The sequence below is a fragment of the Herpailurus yagouaroundi genome, unplaced genomic scaffold (assembly GCF_014898765.1).
Source record: "Herpailurus yagouaroundi ecotype Mexico unplaced genomic scaffold, PumYag 182, whole genome shotgun sequence".
Lineage (NCBI taxonomy): Eukaryota > Metazoa > Chordata > Mammalia > Carnivora > Felidae > Herpailurus > Herpailurus yagouaroundi.
The window spans coordinates 45,437-57,798 of record NW_024412413.1 but is presented as its reverse complement, the minus strand read 5'-3'; the positions used below and the strand labels follow the sequence as shown (position 1 = coordinate 57,798).

Below are 12,362 nucleotides of genomic sequence, written 5' to 3'. Positions count from 1 at the left end.
GATGCTTTCTGGAGTTCTTCCTACCTGCCCTCTCCAACTCAGTCCAAACCCTCCCACATCAAATCTACCCTACCTCTTTCACCCTCCAACAAGGTGGACTTGCTTATACGTTAACATAAGTTGTGGTTTTTTAAATCTTGATTTTTATCTTTATTTTTATAAAGCCTTTTTTTTTTTTTTTTTTTTTTGAGAGAGAGAGAGCACAAGCAGGGGAGGGGCGGAGAGAGAGGAAGACAGAGGATCCGAAGTGGCTCTGTGTTGACAGCAGTGAGCCTGATGGTGGGGCTCGAACTCACGAACCATGAGATCATGACCTGAGCTGAAGTTGGGTGCTCAACCAAGTGAGCCGCCCAAGTGCCCCTAAATCTTGATTTTTAAAGTTGGAACAAGGTGACCTGGGGCCATAGGCCAGTTATGGTCTTTATTTCACACTCAGTGTCTCTGTATATTAAATTAGTAGGGGTGGGTGCTGGCAGTACTCCTGTGAGCTGAACTGATTCAGAAGGAGGAGTGTGCATCTGAATCCATTGGAAGAATGACCCCAATCTGAAGTTTTGTAGAGTGGCCGACCAGTGCTCAGTCCGCATGGCCGACCCCGGGCAGGAGTCTGCCCTCAACCAGAATTGCTCATGTCCATTTGTAAATCCTGAGAAAGATCTTGATGGGCTCAGGTCAACTGCCTACTCTGGTCTGGGCATAAACCAAACCTAAATGCTGGATTAACCACTTGAGAATTAAAGATGGCAAGCTCCAAGGGGGCCTGGGTGGCTCAGTAGGTTAAGTGTCCAATCTTGACTTCGGCTCAGGTCATGATCTCATGTTCATGGGTTTGAGCCCCGTGTCGGGCTCTGTGCTGACAGTGAGGAGCCTGCTTGGGATTCTCTCTCTCTGTCTCTCTCTCCCCCTCCCCTGCTTGCTCTCTCTCTCTCTCTCTCAAAATATATAAAAGTAAGCTTAAAAGAAAAGATGGCAGGCCCCAGAAAGAAACCCTCTTGGCTCCTGGCTGGGCAGTTGCTGCAAGAAGCATCCATTCTCTTCTCTGTTCACCAAACTGTCTGTGCACGTTTCATGTGCGAGATGGTCCCATGTGCTGGTTGCAAAGACAGATGGCAGAAGGTGCAGGAGCATGAGCGAGGAACCTGGGGTGAGGAAGACCAAGGACCCTGTCCTCTTCCTGCTGGGGCAGCAACAGAGACGGATGAAGCAGCACGCGTCTTCGTTTTCAGGATTCATCAGTCTGACTGGGTTCAAACAAACACCCTGCTTTACCCCTCCTCAGCTGTGTGGCCTTGGGAATATGGCCAGAGGGTTGTGTGACAATGAAATTAGGACAGATAGGAAGCATTCAGAGCAGAGTTGACACGCTGTAAATGCTGTAATTTAGAGCCAACTGGCGAGGAGATGCTGGGTAACCTCATGTTTATCTGCAGAGGCGCTCTGGTGCATACCATCTGCACACTCATGATCCCTGAAATGCTAGGCTACAAAGGAAAGCTTGCAAATTGGTCTGGGTGGCCCATAGCTCTGTAGTGTAGCAATGTTTGATTAAATTAAAACCCCACATCTTATCTGCCTTGGCTAAGAACTGACATTGCTAAGATTGTCCATTATTCTTTTTGTTGGCTTTGGTCTGTCTCTTCTAAAGCCAGTTTCTTACTCTCCCTACTGGGTACATAAGCTTTGTACCCTGGTATCAGATGCTAGATATCCTCTAAACACTGAATAAAACTCAGAGTCAGTCACACAGCGAGACAGAAACCAACTGTGGGCCACGTGATCCAGAACAGAAACAGTCATGGCAGCAGCGCCGGACCTGCCCTCACCCTTCCTGGGCAGTCCTGAATCCTGAGCCAGAGCCCCGTGGATCTGCAGGTGGGAGTGGTGGGGCAAGGTGTGCTCAGGCTAGGGAATGGGGGTGGGTGTGGAGGGTTTGGGACAAGTTTGGAGGAGCTCCAGTGCCAGTGGTTTCCTTCCACCTTCAGATCGTCCCTCCTCCTCAGAGCCTCCCAGGATCCAGAACACATTCTTCTGGCGCTCTCTCTTCTTCTTTTTTTTAAGCATTTATTTTTTTTATTATTTTTAAAAAATTTACATCCAAGTTAGTTAGCATCTAGTCTAACAATGATTTCAGGAGTAGATTCCTTAATGCCCCTTACCCATTTAGCCCATCCCTGCTCCCACACCCCCTCCAGTAACCCTCTGTTTGTTCTCCTTATTTAAGAGTCTCTTATGTTTTGTCCCCCTCCCTGTTTTTATATTCTTTTTGCTTCCCTTCCCTTATGTTCATCTGTTCTGTGTCTTAAAGTCCTCACATGAGTGAAGCCATATGATACTTGTCTTTCTCTAATTTCACTTAGCATAATACCCTCTAGTTCCATCCACGTAGTTGCACATGGGAAGATTTCATTCTTTTTGATTGCCGAGTAATACTCCATTGTGTGTGTGTGTGTGTGTGTGTGTGTGTGTGTGTGTGTATATATATATATATATATATATATACCACATCTTCTATATCCATTCATCCATCGATGGACATTTGGGCTCTTTATATACTTTGGCTGTTGTTGATAGTGCTGCTATAAACATTGGAGTACGTGTGTCCCTTCGAAACAGCATACCTGTATCCCTTGGATAAATACCTCATAGTGCAGTTGCTGGGTCGTAGAGTAGTTCTTACTTTTTTGAGGCACCTCCATACTGTTTTCCAGAGTGGCTGTACCCGTTTACATTCCCACCAGCAGCGCAAAAGAGATCCTCTTTCTCCGCATCCTCGCCAACATCTGCTGTTGCCTGAGTTGTTAGTGTTCGCTATTCTGACAGGAGTGAGGTGGTATCTCATTGTGGCTTTGATTTGTATTTCCTTGATGATGAGTGATGTGGAGCATTTTTTCATGTGTCGGTTGGCCATCTGGATGTCTTCTTTGGAGAAATGTCTACTCATGTCTTTTGCTCATTTCTTCACTGGATTATTTGTTTTTTGGGTGTTGAGTTTGATAAGTTCTTCATAGGTTTTGGATACTAACCCTATATCTGATATGTCTTTGCAAATATCTTCTCTCATTCCATTGGTTGTCTTTTAGTTTTGCTGATTGTTTCCTTTGATGTCCAGAAGCTTTTTATTTTGATGAGGTTCCAATAGTTCATTTTTGCTTTTGTTTCCCTTGCCTCTGGAGACGTGTTGAGTAAGAAGTTGCTGTGGCCAAGATCAAAGAGGTTGTTGCCTGCTTTCTCCTCGACGATTTTGATGGCTTCCTGTCTCACACTTAGGTCTTTCACCCATTTTGAGTTTATTTTTGTGTATGGTGTAAGAAAGTGGTCCAGGTTCATTCTTTTGCATGTCGCTGTCCAGTTTTCCCAGCACCACTTGCTGAAGAGACTGTCTTTATTCCATTGGATATTCTTTCCTGCTTTGTCAAAGATTAGTTGGCCATATGTTTGTGGGTCCATTTCTGGGTTCTCTACTCTGTTCCATTGATTTGAGTGTCTGTTTTTGTGCCAATGCACTCTCTCTTCTTTACACGCTCGAATCCTCATCCCTCTCTCTTCATTGGGCCTGTCATCTGTCGCTGACACTTGGGTCTCCTCCTTGGAGAGACAGAACCTATGCTTTGGGAATACTCGTGGGAGGCCATGGATTGGGTAGAACCTGCAGAATCCACGTGATGGTTTCTTGTGTATCTTCTGGAAACTTTCCATGCCCATGAATATATTTATATATGATCTAATCCCCTTATTTATTCGCTGTTTATGCTACTCTGACTTCCTTTTTCATGTAGCAAATTAGGCATATTTCCATCTTAGCACATAGGGACCCACCTCCTCTAAATTATGTTCTGCAGTAGGGCTCCACATTTCCTTCCTGGGAGGGAATATCTAGCCTTCCGCTTTAGCCTTCCCTCAATGTGCCCATTTCCCCATATGTAAGCCAACACTGGTTTATATCAAACTCACTGATGTTTGCAACACTAACAGATATTCTAATTTACATTTTAAAAATTATGAATGAATTTGTTTATAAGTGAAATGAGACTCTTCTGATAGCCTTCATGTCCCTGTGGATATTGTAACCCTGAAAACGGCTCCCAGATCCCGGAGCAGGTACTGCTGCACAGAGATGGAAAGAACAGGGGAGAAACACACAGGCTGCATGATGAGCCAGCACCAGAGGGCATCAGGGCATCTGAGGGATATGCTCACTGCTTCCTTGTAGGGTGGTTAGGCAAATGATAAGTATTTTTAAAGAATAGAATTCATACTGAATTTTATTGCTAAGAACAGTAACAAAGTGATTTGACAGTGGCTAAATCTGTGCACATGGTAAAACCCTGACTCCTGAGAGTTCGGTGGGGGGGGGGGGGGTAGATGTGCAATAATGAGTGTAGGTACAAGTTCTAATTGTGAATTTGATACATACATGAAATTTTATATTTTCAAGGAAAAAAATGATCCCAATGAATATAATTTTGGTAAATTAAAAAATTAAAAAAAATTTTTTTTACATTGATTTATTTTTGAGAGACAGAGTGAGATGGTGTGAGAGTGGGGGAGGGGCAGAGAGAAGGAGACACAGAATCCGAAGCAGGCTCCAGGCTCTGAACAAGGTGTCAGCACAGAGCCCCACATGGGGCTCGAACCCACAAACTGTAAGATCATGACCCGAGCTGAAGTCTGACACTCAACCGACTGAGCCACCCAGGAACCCCTAATTTTGGTAAATTTTAAGTGGAAGCAGAAAAAATGGAGGTAGTTCATTCTTTTTTAAAAGTTTATTTTGAGAGAGAGAGAGAGAGAGCGAGCGAGAGAGAGAGAATCCCAAGCAGGCTGTGCACCACCAGCACAGAGCCTGACCTGGGGCTCGAACTCCAAATCATGAGATCATGATTTGAGCCAAAATCAAGAGTTAGACACTCAACTGACTGAGCCACTCAGGCTTCCCAGTAGTTCATCTTTAATGTGTAGAAAACTGTTCAAGAAACAGAAATCAGCTTAATGTAGTTTTCTGCAGAAAGTACTCTTGGATCAAGAATCATCAGTGACCTGCTTCTGGTCACTATAGTTGAGCCCATATACGTCTCTTGGGTAAATACTCAGACTGTGCAATGGCTGGGTAGTATGTCAATGTAAATTTTGACATATGAATGCACCCAGGGCACCAGCACCACAGTCAAAATAGTGAACCTGCCCATCACTTTGAAGGCTCCCTTCTGGTGTTCTGTCATCCCTGCAACCCCATTGGCCCAAGCAACTTCTGATCTGTTTCTCTCATTGTGTATTCATTTGCATTAAAAAATTATAAATGCAATCATACAGTGACCGCCCTTTTTTTTGTCTAGCTTCTTTCATTCGGTGCAATCATTTTGAGATTTGTCTCTGTGGCAGTGTGTTCCAGCAGTTTCCTGGTCACTGATGAGTGCTCCACTGTGTGCCTGAACCACAATTTGTTGTTCTGTTCACCAGGCGATGGACTTTCAGCTGTTCACAGTTTTTGGCCATTGCAAATAAAGGAGCTATGAGCATTTGTACACAAGTCTTTGTGTGGGCATATGCTTTCGTATCTCTTTGCTAAGTACTTATGTGCTGGATCATGTGGTAGGTGTGTGGTTAGCATTTTTTTTTTAAAGTTTTTTTTAAATTTTTTTACATTGATTTATTTTTGAGAAACAGAGTGGGACAAAGTGTGAGCAGGGGAGGGGCAGAGAGAGAAGGAGACACAGAATCCGAAGCAGGCTCCAGGCTCTGAGCAAGCGGTCAGCACAGAACCCGATGCGGGGCTCGAACTCACAAACTGTGAGATCATGACCTGAGCCGAAGTCGGACGCTCAACCGACTGAGCCACCCAGGCGCCCCTGGTTAGCATTTTTAAAAATTGCCAAAATGTGTTTTCAAGGTGGTTGCCACATTCTACATCCCCATCAGCTATGTCTGAGAGCCTGTACCTTTAACGCCTCGCCAAAACTTGGTGTGCTTGGTCTTCTCATTTTAGCCATTCTTATAGGTTGTGTGGTAATATGTCATTTGTGGGTTTCCCCCACACAAATGTAGTTTATAAGTAAGTTTGAAGTATTATCAGTGAGGTAATAGGGCAAGAATATTTGACAGTAGCAAAATGTGGGAGGGCACCTAGGGAAAGAAGGAAGCAGAGAGAAAAAGGCATAAAATTAAATTTGTCCAAATAGAATTTAAGTTTTTCAAGCATCATAAACATCAATGGAAAACATGTGAAGGGCACACGATAGCGACAGCCGTTAAGTTTCGCCGTTAAGATCCTGCTAACGTCTTTGCTGCATCAGTTCCAGGCGAGGCCCGATGAAGAAGCTGGCGGTCTGCCTCCCATGTAAAGATATTCCAGTTTCCAACCCCCCAGAGCCTCCCTGAGGGAGAGCAACACTTTGTGTTGAAAACAAAGTTCTCAGGGCACCTGGCTAAGCTCAGTGTAGAGTGTGCCACTCTTGATCTTGGGGTCCCGAGTTCAAGCCCCATGTCGGGCATAGAGATTACTTTTAAAAAATTCAAAACAAAAACAAAAACAACCAATAGTAAACAAACACACACAAGTCAACAACTTAGCCACAGTTTATCCCCCACTTTTAGGGTGATGATAGGTTTGTCCTTCACAAGAAGCATTTCCTGTGCTGCCTTATTGACCTTTCTATTGTTCGTTTAGTTCCAACGTATGCTTTGGTCTTGCTCCGCAAAGTCTTTCCTTCTCCCCAAAGCTCTAGGAAATCCCAGTTTTGATCTGCGTGCTCAGTGAGAATTCATTCATTTCCATGATGTTTTCATAAAGAAGAAGATAAACAGTGCAGAGAGAGCCCAGGGCTGGGACCTAAATTGGCCCTAAATTCTCCTGGGTGGCTTGAGCTGTTGCTCAATTGACCTTGTTAGGCAAGTGTGTGCCAGTGTGTCAGATTCATGCTACATATCAGCCCAGACAGATCCGGGAGTGTGGTTAGGGTAAAATGATTCTTCAGGCTATATACTTCAGGAATGTTTATAAAATTTAACCTAATTCTGGGTTTTTAAATTTGTGAGATAAGAATCCAAGCTTCAATAATTTTCACCTTGATTAAGATGACTTAACTGCTGCATTATATTAAAGCAGTTAAAGTGTTCTTGCCGTACGGAATGGGATCGTGAAGACGGCCTGGTCATGGTGATGTGGGGTCAGTGATGGTGAATGGGCTGTCCTACCGTTTCAGCTTCTACTTTGCTCTCCAGTCACCGAAACACTGTCTACTCACAGTAAATGTATATATTTTTCACATACACAGCTTGGTTCAGATTACTTTGTAGAATATAGGCCACTTTCAAAATTGTTATCAACATTCCTAAAAGCAAACAAAACAAAACAAAACAAAAATTCTACACATTTCTTCTTCCAAAGCCTTTGAAAACAAACCTCAAACATTCCGAAAAGTGGTGCTCTGCATTTATGCAAGATGCAGCTATTAGAAAGTAAGGAAGGAGCAAATTAATAATTGTGGTAATACAATAATTTGAAAATTATACTTGGATCCTGTGAGTTCAACCAAATGTTAGCTTATGGCTGCATCAAACCAAGATTTAATGAACATTCTAATCAGTTTAAACTTTGTATTATTGCTCTTCTTTTAAGGAAATAAATTCTCTAATACCAGTGCCATATTCTCTAGGTAATTTGTTTAGTGTGATTCTACCCAAGACTGGTGATTGTTACCTCCTAACTACGCCCCAAGTGCATAGGTACTCTGTGAGCTATACAGGACAGGATGCACTTTGGGCAGATTAGACCGCACTTCTCTGTTAAGTCTTGTTCAGAAGACCATAGAATGCACCCAAAGTGACCTTCCGGAATGTTTTTCCACACTAGAGGTGATAAATAGAACTCATGTGATCACAAATTCTTATAGAAGCCAGCAAATGTTAGAATAAACTGGCTCTTCAATTTAGTGTTTCATTAATACCTAAAATCTGTTTTTGTTTATTAGTAAAATTAGCATTACTTCATCTGACAAAAGAATAAATATACTTATAAAGGTATAACTCACAAGTTAGAGTTTTAAATAGACTCAGAGCTTCTTAATTCTTTTCTTAAATCAGCAAATCTCTCTGATGTAGAGGGGAAGCCCCTATGCAGTTTGACTTTCTTTAGCTGTGTAAGGGTTAAATTAAATGCTAAATTCATATTCAATGCAGGACACTGTTTCAGTTCACACCAGACCCTGAGAATTCACTGAGAAATCTGACAAGAGGAGTGTCGCCATTATTGTTTTGTTTAATGAACGTCATAATTGTAAATACATATAAACTTACACTGCACCAAGAGCATCTTTTTTTGTTTGTTTGTTTATTTTGAGAGAGCATACACGTGCATGTGCGCATGAGTGGGGGAGGGGCAGAGAGCGAGAAAGCGAGAGAGTGAGAGAGAGAGAGAGAGAAACAGAGAGAGAGAGAAACAGAGAGAGAGAGTCCCAAGCAGGCTCCGTGTTGTCAGCACTGAGACCGATGACTTGGGGCTCAATCTCATGACCATGAGATCATGATCATGAGATCATGACCTGTGCCGAAATCGAGGGTCGGATGCTCAACCGAGTGAGCCACCCAGGTGTCCCCACACCAAGAGCATCTTTTTTTATTAAAAAAAAATTTTTTTTTCAACGTTTATTTATTTTTGGGACAGAGAGAGACAGAGCATGAACGGGGGAGGAGCAGAGAGAGAGGGAGACACAGAATCGGAAACAGGCTCCAGGCTCTGAGCCATCAGCCCAGAGCCCGACGCGGGGCTCGAACTCACGGACCGCGAGATCGTGACCTGGCTGAAGTCGGACGCTTAACCGACTGCGCCACCCAGGCGCCCCAACCAAGAGCATCTTTAACAGAGGTGCTGACGGCACATATTGTAACACTGTTTTAAACTACAAATGCTAAATACCTATTTCAAATACTCTAATTTGTAAATATCTGTGATGTAACAATGGCACTTTACCACAGTGAATGGGGAACAATGCCACTTTTTTTTTTTGCCCACTTTATGATTTAATTTCCTTAACCAACAATTACATTAACACTTATATGCCTTTCAAAAATGTGCAATACACAATCACAAGACTATGGAACTAAGTTTAATCATACTTTAATTAGAAAACTCACTTTTGTATTCTTATGTTTCTGGTAAAGGAAGAACAAAGTGTTAACTATAATACTTCTAATGTAATGACTTTTGTTCAAGATTATGAAAAATTTGAATATTTTCCCTCAAGACCATTTCATTTCAAATTTATGCCGTTTGTTTAGTCACCTGACCAAAAAGAAAGGAAATAAAAGGAAAAAAGATACTTGTCCAGATTAGAGAATGCTAACAAGCATTCAATGCATAGCTTTCTTGGTTGATCTGCCCCACATACCAGCGCAAAGTACTGTCGCACTGGGGCATACCAGGAAGGAAGACCCGATCGTCTCACTCTTAACTAGGCTCAAAAATTTTCATTAAAAAAATTTTTTTTACTGTTTATTTTTTAGAGACAGAGCACGAGCTGGGTAGGGTCAGAGAGAGAGGGAGACATAGAATCCGAAACAGGCTCCAGGCTCTGAGCTGTCAGCACAGAGCCCGACACGGGGCTCGAACTCATGAACCTGAGCTGATCATGACCTGATCATGCATGACCTGAGCTGCAGTCAGACCCTCAACTGACTGAGCCACCCAGGCACCCCTGGGTTTAAAAGTTTTTAAATCAGAGCTTTACTAAGTTTCTTTAATCCTTCTTCCAATAAGGCACTGTCACCCTGGTCAGGAAATACCCACAGCTCTGATAGTACTTTATGTTTGGTTCTGTCCTGCTCATCCAAGCAGCAGCAACACAGCCCTTTTGAGAGGTAAAGGTAATCACCTGGCTGTTCTGATTTCTCAGGAGGCTGCTGCTGTCATATCCAGTGCTAATGTCCTGTACCTGCACTATAACAAGTATCACACAGAATTGTGGATAGTCTTTTGGAGAATAAAAATTGTGAAACCTTTCAAATACACTTTTGAGGTTAGTTGGAGCATAACACAAGAACTGAGAAGTCTTTTAAACTTTTTTTTTTTTTAAAGGGGTGCCTGGGTGACTCAGTCAGTTAAGTGTCTGACTCTTGCTTTCAGCTCAGGTCATGATCTCGTGGTTCATGAGATTGAGCCCCTTGTGGGGGCTCTGCGCTGACAGTGTGGAGCCTGCTTGGGATTCTCTTTCTCTCTCTCTGCCCCTACCCTGCTTGTGTGCGCGCACGCTCTCTCTCTCAGAATAAATAAATTAACTTAAAAAAAGGAGTCTCTGAATTTGATAACCATATTTTCATAACCCTTAATCAGTCGCTGTTTCAATGTTGTGTTCATGGTTTCCAGGTATGATACAATCTTAGCAGCAACAATGGCTGTACTCACCCCATCTTTATGCAAAGGGAAGTTCCACATGGACAACCAATGAACTAAAAGGACTTCTTTCCCATTTTCCAGGAGGCCTTCCCACCACCCACCCCTGTTTTACTGAGAAATAATTGGCGTATGTTACTCTATACCTTTAAGGCATGCAGCACGATGGTTCGATCTGCAGCTATTGTGAAATCATTGCCAAGTAGATTCAGCTAGCACCCATCTTCTCATACAGATATAACAAAAAGAAAAGAAAAAAGGAGAGAAAGGAGAAACATGGTTTCCTTGTGATAAGAACCCTCAGGCCCTCCCCTCTGTTAGCCCCCTGGCTGTGCACCACGCAGGTGCTCCCTTTTATTCTACTCCCAACCCACTTAAAACCTGCTAACGTTTCTTCACAACGAAACCCTTCTTTCGGTGCAGTGGCTTCAGATTTTTGGAAGAGACTGTGGTGGCTAGCGTATACACACCCTTCACATCGGCATTTCTTGACCTAGTTTTCCTCCCGCAATCAAATGCCCACCCCCAACACAGCCACCAACGTGAAAACTCTCCAGCGGCCGTCCGCCTCGAGTTCTGCCACTGCCGTCAGGGTCTGCAGCATTTAGCCGTAGACGAGTCTGGAACAAGTCCTGGATTCAGGAATTGTAGGCTTAAAGCCAAACGTGTGAAGGGCCACCTCCATGGTCACATCTGCCCCCGTGAAAAGATGCATGTATAGCATTTCAAGGTGGTCTTTGAATTCAACTCCCTGTGCAAACAGGTCTTTTTCAGACCCTTCATGTACCTCTTGCAAGTGTCCCACAGAGGATCTCTCTCCAGTGGGTTAGTACCCACCACATTTTCATTCCAGGGATCGTTGCAGGGCTCCACACAGTTTCCATACATTTCAGGATTTCTTTATCATGAGGAGCTGTGCACACCAGTTTCCTGATAACCCTTGTATCTGTTGTCTTGCCTGCAGTTGTGAGAGGCGCTCCTGGGCTGCATCTGACAGAAAAGGTGCAGGGGTTGTACTGAGGGAAGCAAGAGGCAGGGAGGGACAAGGGCAGCCGGCACAGCGAGCTGAGCAAGTCTGTAGCTGCTGGTTACTTGACACCGGGGTCCTACGTTCCCAAGACGAAGTCCCTGTGAAGTCTTAGCAACAGCCCTGAAGGCATTTGTGCATTCTCTGTTTGTGTTGGCGTTTCACTGTAAGGCCATTCATACAGCAAAACCCTGCCCCCATGGCAGAGTCAAGTCCTGAGGTTCTAGAAGTCATTTGGCGACAAAGATGATCTCGAAACTTCTTGCTTGTCCCACGCCAGAACAGATCTTCAATTTGCTCTTTTGTTTTGGGATTGTTCAGCGTTTTATTTAAAAGGGTACGATCCAGGAAGAGCCACGTGGAAGAGATGAATAGGGCAAAGTATGTGGGGGGACGCGCTGTGGAGATCTGTGCTGTCTCAGGACCCCACGCTCCCAGCACTGCTATGAACTCACCAACCTGGAAATCGCCCGGTTTCAATGCGCATTTCCCTAAAGACTAGTGATGTGAAGCATATTTTCATGTGTCTACTGCCATTCACATATCTTGTTTGGTGGTCTGTTCAAATTTTTGCTTTTTTAAAAATTTTTATGGTCTTTTTTTAGAGTTTTGAGAGTTCTTTTTATATGCTGCACATAAGTCCTCTATCACATATATGGTTTGTAAATACTTCCTCCCAGTCTGTGGCTTGTCTTTTAATTCTCTAAATAGTGTCTTTTTAAGAACAGAAGTTTTACATTTTGATTAAGTACATTTAATCAATATGTTCTTTTATAGAGCATTCTTTTTTAAAAATTTATTTATTTTGAGAGAGAGCACATGTGCAGGCCAGGATGGTGGTGGCAGAGAGAGGGGGAGAGAGAGAATCTCACGCCGGCTCCGTGCTCAGCGTGGAGCCCAACACGGGGCCCGATCTCACGAACTGTGAGATCATGACCTGAGCCGAAATCA

General features: G+C 43.5%; 1 pseudogene; it reads right to left on the bottom strand.

The window, feature by feature from the left end:
• Positions 1-10,241: 10,241 nt before the first annotated feature.
• Positions 10,242-11,666, bottom strand: LOC121041017 (glucose 1,6-bisphosphate synthase-like; annotated as a pseudogene).
• Positions 11,667-12,362: the final 696 nt, after the last annotated feature.